This window comes from Babylonia areolata, chromosome 20, assembly GCF_041734735.1.
Source record: "Babylonia areolata isolate BAREFJ2019XMU chromosome 20, ASM4173473v1, whole genome shotgun sequence".
Classification (NCBI taxonomy): domain Eukaryota; kingdom Metazoa; phylum Mollusca; class Gastropoda; order Neogastropoda; family Buccinidae; genus Babylonia; species Babylonia areolata.
Window position 1 is genome coordinate 20,471,313 of NC_134895.1, and position 10,000 is coordinate 20,481,312.

At 42.5% G+C, this 10,000-nt stretch overlaps 1 protein-coding gene across 2 annotated transcripts in view; it reads left to right on the plus strand.

The window, feature by feature from the left end:
• LOC143295301 (uncharacterized) overlaps positions 1 to 10,000 on the plus strand; it is a 207,414-nt gene that overhangs the window by 1,155 nt on the left and 196,259 nt on the right. Inside the window, exons 2-3 of one of the 2 annotated variants that reach the window (XM_076606926.1) lie at positions 82 to 479; positions 9,746 to 10,000. The exon at positions 9,746 to 10,000 is cut by the window's right edge and continues 244 nt beyond it. The gene's annotated coding sequence lies outside the window, so the exon portion shown is untranslated. Of the gene's footprint in view, positions 480 to 9,745 lie in introns of both variants that reach the window. The other variant, XM_076606925.1, reaches the window with a different exon arrangement.

The following is a 10,000-nucleotide window of genomic DNA, read 5'->3' on the forward strand; positions in this document are numbered from 1 at the left end:
AACCTTTTAATCCGACAAAAAAGAAGAAAAAACAAACAACAACAAAAAAAAAACCCAACCGATCAGCGATTCATCCAACAGCTTGTGACTGTGGCGCAGATGTAAGCCCAACCTTCACCACCGTTCCAATCTCCACTACTACGACAACGACGAATACGTGGTGCAAATGCTACACTTGAACGCTTCGTGAATCACGCAGGGGGACGCTCACTACCCCCATTCAATAAAAAAAAAAAAAAAAGAAAAGAAAAAAAAGAGAAGAAAACACGACTGCCAGCGAAGCGATCCACACGGGAAAAGCGAATGCATCTTGTTGGTTCGTTCGTTGGGACTTGGGGTGCTAGCAGAGCAGATGTTGTGTGTGTTTGTGTTCGTGTTGGATGGAGCTGGAGCAACAACGGTTGGATTATTATTATCATTATCATCTTCTTCGAGATGTGAGATGCAACGCTGCCGAATGAGTTACGTTTCTATCGTATGTATGTATCGTTTCTGCTACTGTTTTTGTTTTTTTGTTTTTTGTTTTGTTTTGTTATTTGTTACACTTGGTGGTTGGAATTCGGTGTGTTTTTGTTGTTGTTGTTTTTTTAAATTGAAAAAAAGGATATTTGTTGTGTGAAAACACAAATCAGCGGAGTTCGGTAACGGATACTTCAAGTGTGTGTGTGTGTGTGTGTGTGTGTGTGTGTGTGGTTGTGTCGACTGTTTCCAATGTCAAAATGTCAACGATAAATTTCTTCAGCAGTGTGTGTGTGTGTGTGTGTGTGTGTGTGTGTGAGAGCAACACAACCAGTTTCAAAATGTATTCCTCTGACTGGGCAACCGATTTGTTTTTCAGTCAATAATGATTGGAAAAAAAATACTAAGAAGAAAACAAAGGGGTGTGGGGGTGGGGTGTGGTGTGCTTTCTCGGAGGATTTTCCAGTAGTTTAAGGTTGCGCGCGTCGATAGCGAGGAGAACAACATGCATGTTGAGATCGATAAGCTAGAATGAGGGCAGGACAGGAGTTTTGGTTTGGTCTCTCCCTCCCCCGCCACCTCCACCCCCACCCCCACCTCCCCCTTTTCGCCGGCGAAAAAAAAAAAGCCCTGTGGAGTTCACTGCCTAAAGGATGCTGGCCAGCTGCTTTTAGAATGCTGTGCCGTTTGTCCAGCATTTGTGGCTTGTTTGCTGGAATAATTTTCCGATTCTATGGAGAGGACAAGCGTGTGTGTGAATAGAATAGAAAAGAATAGAATAGATTTTTGTCGTCATGAAACCTTAAGGTTTATAAGACACAAGTGCAATGGTAAATGAATGAATGAATGAAAAACACACAATTAACAAATCAGTTAATGCAGTAAATTGCAGCAGCATTCATAAACAAAGTTTCCTGATCTTGTTTGTATATATTCATCATCTGTTAGCATCACCTGACTGGGAATATTTCCTGTGTTATTCGAATTGTGTGTGTGTGTGTGTGTGTGTGTGTGTGTGTGTGTGTGCTTGCGTGGACGTGTTTTACGTATGCAAGCGCGTGAGCGCGTTCGTGTGTGGGTGCGTGTGTGTACGTGTGTGTGTGTGCAATAACTATGTGCATGCTTGTGTGCACGCATGTGTGTGTGTGTGTGCGCGTGCGTGCGTGCGTGCGTGTGTGTGTGTGTGTGTGTGTTTACGTGCCTGTGTGTCATCAAATGTGTGCTGAGTTGAAGGTGTCGTGTGTGTGTTCTATGTGTGTGTGTGTGTGTGTGTGTGTGTGTGTTCTGTGTTATGTATGTGTGTGTGTGTGTGTGCGCGCGCGCGCGCGTTCTGTATTTTGTGTGTGTGTGTGTATATTTGTTATCTCTCTCTCTGTCTCTGTCTCTCTTTCTCCCTATCTCTCTCTCTCTCTCTCTCTGTGTGTCTGTGTGTGTGTGTGTGTGTGTGTGTGTGTGTGTGTGTGTTACGTCAGGAGTCGTACGCACGCGTTTTAGAAACCAGGCTGTCCAGCAACCCTTGAATGGAAGAGAAGGCGAATTGTACTGTGTTCTTCTTCAACAGCGTCAACAGAATGAAGAAAGAAGGGAAAGTGTGTGTGTGTGTGTGTGTGTGTGTATTCTCTCTCTGTCTCTCTCTGTCTGTCTCTCTGTGTGTATGTATGTATGTGTGTGTGTGTTTGTGTGTGTGTGTGTTCTCTCTCTCTCTCTCTGTCTCTGTCTGTCTCTCTGTGTGTATGTATGTATGTGTGTGTGTGTGTGTGTGTGTGTGTGTGTGTGTGTGTTTTCTCTCTCTCTCTCTCTGTCTGTCTGTCTCTGTCTGTCTCTCTCTGTGTATGTATGTATGTATGTGTGTATGTGTGTGTGTGTGCGTGTGCGTGCGTGTGCGTGTGTGTGACCTCAGGAGTGGTACACACGTGTTTTAGAAACCAGGCTGTCCACAACAACTTAACAACCCTTGAATGGAAGAGAAGGGGAATTGTATTGTCTTCTTCTTCAACAGCGTCAACAGAACGAAGAAAGGAAGCAACTCGGAAAAAAACAGAAGGGGTGTGAGTAGTGATCCTCGTTTTGTTCAGCAGTAATACAAAAAAGAAAAAAACGAACCAGAAAAAAAAAACCCAACTCACTACTACTATCATTGCCTTGCAAAGATCGAAATCAGATTGAATGCCCAGCGGGGAAAACGTGCAAGGGAACTACGTGTCAAGCGAGTTGAGTTGCAGAGGGTAATAGAATCTCATCTTCGCTTGATTATGACGATAAGCGACATTTACCTTTTGAGTGGTGTGTGCGGTGGGGGTTGGGGCGTGAGGCGTGGGGGGTGGGGGGCTGTATTAGTGTCATGGTTTGGAAGCAGCTAGACGCCACTGCTACACCTCAGTGCAATTTGTTTTTCTTTTCTTTTATTTTCTTTTATGTGTGTGTGTGTGTGTGTGTGTGTGTGCGCGCGATCGACAGAGGTTTCATTAAACAGCTAACCAGTGCCACGCGTTTCTTGCGTGCGTGTTAATCATTGATTGCCAGTTCTCTTTAGCCAGTGGTTAAATACCTCTCTCACTCTCTCTGTCTCTGCCTCTCTCTCTGTCTCTGTGTGTGTGTGTGTGTGTATTGATTAGACATATCACCTTTTGCTTTAGCTGCCGGCTGTGAATTGTGTCGTTTCGCATTGAAGTTCTTTGTGCCTCCTACAAGGTTAAAAGCTAATTGGATTGTTTCGCAGTGAAGTGGACTTTGTTTTTCTCTTCTTTTGCATGCAGTAAGTTTAAAAGCTAGTTGGATTGTTTCCTTGTTCAGTTCTTTGTGCCTGCTACAATTTCAAAAGCTGATTGGATTGTTACGCGGTAATGTTCTTCATACCTGTTACAACGATAAAATCTAATTGGATTGTTTCGCGATGAATTTTTTTGTGCCTGCTACAAGGTTACAAGCCAGTTGGATTGTTTCACGGTGAAGGCTTTTGCGCCTGCTACAAGGTTACAAGCCAGTTGGATTGTTTCACGGTGAAGGCTTTTGCGCCTGCTACAAGGTTACAAGCCAGTCGGATTGTTTCTCGGTGAAGGTTTTTGCGCCTACGACAAGGTCACAAACCAATTGGATTGTTTCGTTTTGAAGTTCTTTGTGCCTGCGACTATGTTAAAAGCTAATTGGATTGGTTTCTCGGTGAAGTTATTTGTGCCTGCTACAGAGTTAAAAGCTCAAATTGGATTGTTTCGCATTGAAGTTCTTTGTGCCTGCTACAAAGTTAAAACGTAATTAGGATTGTTTTGCAGTGAAGATCTTTGTGCGGACTATCAAGTTTCAATGACTTAAAGAAAATGAATAAAGCGGAAAAACAACTTTGCAGTGAATGTTAACTGTTCTATTGCTTTACCCTTACAGGGGTGGGGGGTGGGGGGAGAACGTGTGGGGAGTAAAAAGAAAAACACGAAAACAAAAAAACCCACACACGAGAAGAGCGGTAACTCTCTCCATTCACAAGGTACACAACTTCAAGTCAGTGCTGCTTACGCTACCGATTCAGCTAGCACACAGGTAAATAAAAGGTACATTGGAACAAACCCACACACTTCCTCAAAAAGGAAGCGCCGGGCCTGTCCTTATACCGATCATCTGATATGTCCACACAGCAGCAAAGCACAGACAGCTGTGTGTGTGTGTGTGTGTGTGTGTTGAACTGGTGTGCATTGGATGAGTCAAAGTGCCGTGTTTTTCTTGTTTTTTTCTTGTTTGTTTTTCAAGTCATTAAGAAAAAACACAAAAAAAACAACAACCATGGATTCAAGAAAAGAGGAATTGTACTATTTTCTTCAGCAGCTTAATTCAAAGAAAATAATTGATAAGAAAGGGAAGGAAAATACAGGTGAATGGTGATCATCATTTATTCAGTAGTAGTCATTAAGATAAGACAATGAACGAGGAAAAAGAGGAAAGACCAGTACAGAACTAGAATTGTCTTCCAGGGAGGTGGGGTGGGGTAGGGTAGGGTAGGGTGGGGGGGGGGACGCTCGCAGGGAGTCCGGGGGTGGGGGTGGCGAGGGGGGAGTGGAGGAGAATGTGGAGACCACGCTTCAAACGATTTGAGTAGAGTGCTTATCATCTTCGATGGATCTGCAGGATGACAAGCAAACTTTAAGTGATGGGCACCTGAATTAGTCATGGTTTTTTTTGAAAGGAGGGAGAGCTCTCTGCCTCAGCTCAGTTCGTTAGGGTTTTTATTATTTATATAAGTTTTCTGTGTGTTTCTTTGTTTTTTTTATGTTGTTGTTGGTTGTTTTTTTTTGTTTTTTTTTAACTCAGTGATCAACAAGAGGTTTTTCCACTAACCAGCCAACCATTTCTGTAGATTACTTTCAAACATTGATTTAATTATTGATTGCTAGTTCGCTTCAGCCAATGGTTGGCTGCATATTCCTTTTTCTTTCTTTCTTTCTTCCCCCCCCCCCCCCACCCCCCACGAGTTCGCGTTGTTACAAATGTCACTTTCGCATTAGCGGCTACCTGCAAAATTGTTTCTTTTCGTTGTGAAGTTCTTTGTGTGCATGCAACTTATCAAGTTTTGGTGAGAATGAAAGGGGAAAAAACTTTACTCTGAATTTTAACTATGCTATTCTTTTAAAGGGGGTGGGGGTGGGTGGTGGGTGGGGGGACGTGTTGGGGAACAATGTAAAGAAAACTAAAGAAGAAAACTGCAAGGGAAGGATTTGTTTTTTCTTCTTCTTTTTTATAGGATAGAATAGAATAGAATATGTCTTTATTTCCAAGTGTACCGGGGTCACAAGGAATATTAGAGGGGTGGGGATAGTACATAACAAGATACGAACATAAATCGAAAACCATACACAAACACGGATACAGTAGAAATTAGGTTACATACAAGTGCATATCAATATAAAAACTTGTGCATACTCACACATGCACGCACGCACGCACGCACACGCACACACACACATACACGTTTGAACAGAAGCTGCATATTACATGTGGATGGGGCTGATGACTAGATCTTCAGGTAGATGGTTGTTGGTTGCACAATTCTATTTATCTCACTGGATTTGTTCGAGAGACAGGGCATTGACTGCTTTGGGGAAAAAGCTATTTGATTTTCGTCCTTATACTTCTGTACCGTCGACCAGAGGGGAGTATCTCGAAAATCCCAAAAGCTGGATGTCATTCGTCTTGGCTGATTGATTTTGCTTTTTTGAGTAGCCGCTTATAATATATGTCTTCTAGAGAAGGTAGATCAGCCCCGGTAATCTTGGTGGCAGTTTTTACGATTCTGTTAAGGGCTGCAACTTCTGCCTTGGAAATGTTTCCGTACCAAACAGTAATAGCGAAGGTTAGCACACTTTTCAATGACTGCTCGGAAGAAACCAACCATGATTTCTTTTTTAATTCCGACCTTTTTTAGGCGCCAAGGAATAACCTTTCGAAAACCAGAAGAAAACAAGTGTGGGTGTGTGTGTGTGTGTGCGTGCGTGCGTGCGTGCGTGCGTGTGTGTCTGTGTGTGTGTGTGTGCGCAAGAGGCATTTTCAACAATGTCAGGAGTTGTACGTGTTCAATAAGTCAGATTGTAATTTTGTTCAAGTCATTAAAAATATAACGCAACAAGAACCCATGAAGGAAATAGGAGTTGTATTATTTTATCCAGCACCTGTTACAAAAAGAATATAAACAACAGAAAAAAAGGGGGGGAAAAAAGGGGGAGAGTGGTGATCATTGTTCAGCAGTCATTAAAATAAAAATATAAAGTGAGCGAGAAGAAACTGGAAAAACAAGTTCTGTCACTGCCTCTTACAAAACAACAACAGCAAAGAAAACAAACAACAACAAAGAAACTAACAAACGCATGTGGGGTTTGGGCGTGTATGTCTGTCCGTGTGTGTGTGTCGGGAGGAGGGGGGGAAGGGTGATTGGGGGCTGGGGTGGGGGGCGTGGGGGGGCGATATGCGATATGTCCGCCTGCCTGTCTTTTTCTGTCATTCTCTCTGTCTGTCTGTCTCTCTGTCTGCTTGTCTTTCGGTCTCTCTATTTGCCAATCTTTCAATGGATTGTCCTGGAAGCCATGCTCGCTCACGCTTCTTTACTACACGATATGCGAGCTGAATAGAGGTTGTATCTTCTTCGCTATCTTTTTAGTGGTGGGAAACCTAATTAATTTTGAGTCACGATTTGGAAGGAGGAAGATGCGATTGTCACGGCCTATTGCTTTCTTTTATTCCCGAATTTTTTTCCTTAAGTAGTCCGTGATTGATAGAAGTTTTCTTTTTTTTTTTAGGCAAATTAATTATTGATTTTTAATTCGCTTCAAACAATGGTTGACCTCATCTCTATTTCTTTTCGTTTTCTTTTTTCGTGTATGTGTGTCGATTGAAAATATTTATTCATGTTTGCCTTAGCAGTGTCCCGTGAAATTGGACTACAGAATTTGGATGAAAAAGAAAAAAAAAGAAAAAAAAAGAAAAAAAGAATATACAATGAGAAACAACTTTGCTCTGATTTTTTTTAACTAAGCTGTTGCGTTACAGGGGAAAAGATGTGTTGCGAAGAAAGCAAAAGAAAGATAAGGAAGAAAACATAACATTGGAAGTTTTCTCAAGAGGATTTCCCCCTGTGTTTTCGGATGTGCGCGAGGACAATCTGTGTGTTGAGAAGATCGATAAGCCAGAATGAGGGCATTTTTTTTGGTCCATCTCTGCCCGCCACCCACCCCCCACACACACCCCCGACCTCCTGGTCACACACACACACACACACACACACACACACACACTCTCTCTCTCTCTCTCTCTCTCTCACTTTCGCCGGCAAAAAGCTCTGTAGAGTTAGCTGCCAAAAGAATGCTGGCAAGCTGCTTTTTAGGGTTCTGTGTCGTTTGTCCAGTATCTAGGGCCTGGTGTTCGAATAGCCTTTTCTAGAATGTGTGTGTGTGTGTGTGTGTGTGTTAGAAACACGCCCAACAGTATTAGGAATTGTATGCGTTTAAGAAGTGAGGGTGTTTTTTTTTTAATCTTCATGTCACTGAAAAACAACAGTAAATTAAAGAAAAGAGGAATTTTATTGTTTTCTAAAAAAAATAAATAAATAAAGTGAAAAAAAAGGGTTATTCGCGATTATGAGTTGTTCAGCAGTCGTTAAAAGATCAGGCGGGCAAAATAGCCGAGTGGTTAAAGCGTTGGACTTTCTATCTGAAAGTCCCGGGTTCGAATATAGGTGACGGCGCCTGGTGGGTAAAGGGTGGAGATTAAAGGGTGGAGATTTTTCCGATCTCCCAGTTCAACATAATCATGTGCAGACCTGCTAGTGTCTGAACCCCGTTCGTGTGTGTATACGCAAACAGAAGATCAAATACGCACGGAAAAGATCCTGTAATCCATGTCAACGTTCGGTGGGTTATGGAAACAAGAATATACTCAAGCATGCACACACCCCGAAAACGGCGTTTGTCTGCCTACATGGCGGGGTAAAAATCGGTCATACACGTAAAAGCCCACTTGTGTACATACGAGTGAACGTGGGAGTTGCAGCCCACGAACGCAGAAGAAGAAGAAGACATTAAAAGATTACCAAGGAGAAAGAGGAAAGACCAATCCTATTAATGTCTTAGCAAGCAAAACACACACACACACACACACACACACACACACACACACACACACACACAAAAGCGCTGAATGGGAAATTGGGACAATGTTTGAATTAAGTTGAGTGGACGGTGTATCGTCTTCGTTGGATTAGGGTGATGAGTGACATTTGACTGACAGTGGCCTGAAATAAGTGTCACGGAGTGGAAAGGAGACCGTACTGCCTCATCTCAGCGTAGTGCATTTATGTTGCCTCCTCTGTGATTTAATAGAGGTTTCGTTAACCAGTCAACCAGTGGTTGCAGATTTCTTTCAGGCGTATGATTGATTACTAGTTCAGTTTCAGTCAATGGTTAGTTGAATCTTCGTATGTTTTTGTTGTTGTTGTTGTGAAGTGTGTGTGTGTGTGTGTGTGTGTGCGTGCGTGCGTGCGTGTGTGTGTGTGTGTGTGTGTGTGTGTGTGTGTGATATTTTCTTCTCCTATGTGGGTATGGTGATCAGATGTACCACCTTTGCTAGCAAGTCAGTGATTCGCCGGCAAAAAAAAAAGCTCTGAGGACTTCGCTGGCAAGCTGCTGCTATGGCGTTTGTCTATTATCTAGGGCTTGGTGTGTGTGTGTGTGTGTGTGTGTGTGTGTGTGTGTGTGTGTGTGTGCGTGCGCGCGTGTGTGTGTGTGTGTGTGTGTGTGTGCTCAAAAATGAAAGAAGAGAGATCGCCCCAAAGCTGCCACTGTTAGATTTCATTGTCGACGGCATTACACTTTTCGCCTGTTTTTCAAAAGGAAGAGCCTGACTATGTCCCTTAGACTTCACCGTGTGCCCAAAACTAAAAGCTGGGAGGAACCCCCACCCCCTTTCCCAAATCTGCCACTGTTATGTAGATTTCATTGTTTTACCCAAAACACTAATCCTGCAACAAATGAACTCCGTGTGGTTTAGAATTGAGAGTCAAACTTTTGCTTTCATTGGTGTTGGCATAATGTTTATTATACAGCCTATGACAAACGAACTACGCATGTAGTTCAAAATGAACCACGTATGTATTTCAGAAAGAAGAGTCAGGTTGTGTCCTATGGAAGTTGTACAGTGCCCATGCCCCAGAATGGAAAAGGACAGAACCAGAACCACAAGACCGCTATTGTTGTTGACGTGATACTTAGTCTACAACTTAGCCTGATCCAACTTTGCATTTCAGAATGAGCAGTCAGACTATGTCCTCTAAAGGCCAGCTGCACACACCAGTGTCAAGGATAAAATAAAGATGAAAGGAAGGAAAGCGAGGAAAGGATGAAAGAAGGGAGAAACCCACAGTACTCATACTGTTGATTAGATTGCATTGCTGTTGGCATGATGCAAATATTCTACAAGTTAGATTTCATTGTTGTTGGCATGATACATAATATTCTACAAGTTAGATTTCATTGTTGTTGGCATGATACATATATTCTACAAGTTAGATTTCATTGCTATTGGCATGATACATATTTTCAACAAGTTAGAATTCATCGTTGTTGGTAAAACGCTTTCTACATACGAACCATGTCCATGTTTCAGAATGAAGAGTCAGACTGTGTCTTCTAAAGGTTTGATTAATAATTGCACCAGTGCTCAGAAAATACCCGAAAGAACGAACCCACAAAACTGCCACTGTTGACGAAATGCTTATTCCACATCATGTGACAAATGAACGATTTGTGTGTTTCAGAGAGAAGGGCCATGACACTTTGACTGCACCAGTCCTCGGGAATGGAAAAAAAAGGAAAAGAAAACAAAAAAACTGTTTTTGTTTGTTAGCTGTCAATGTTGCTGAACATGAAGCGTATGACATGTGAACTACGAGCCAGGCTTGATGTATCCCGGTCTTCAGAAATAAAAGAACGGAGAAACTAACAAAAGTGGAACTGTCGTTAGCTTTCGATGTTGACAAACCAATGTCTTTAGCTTACCACTCATCATAATC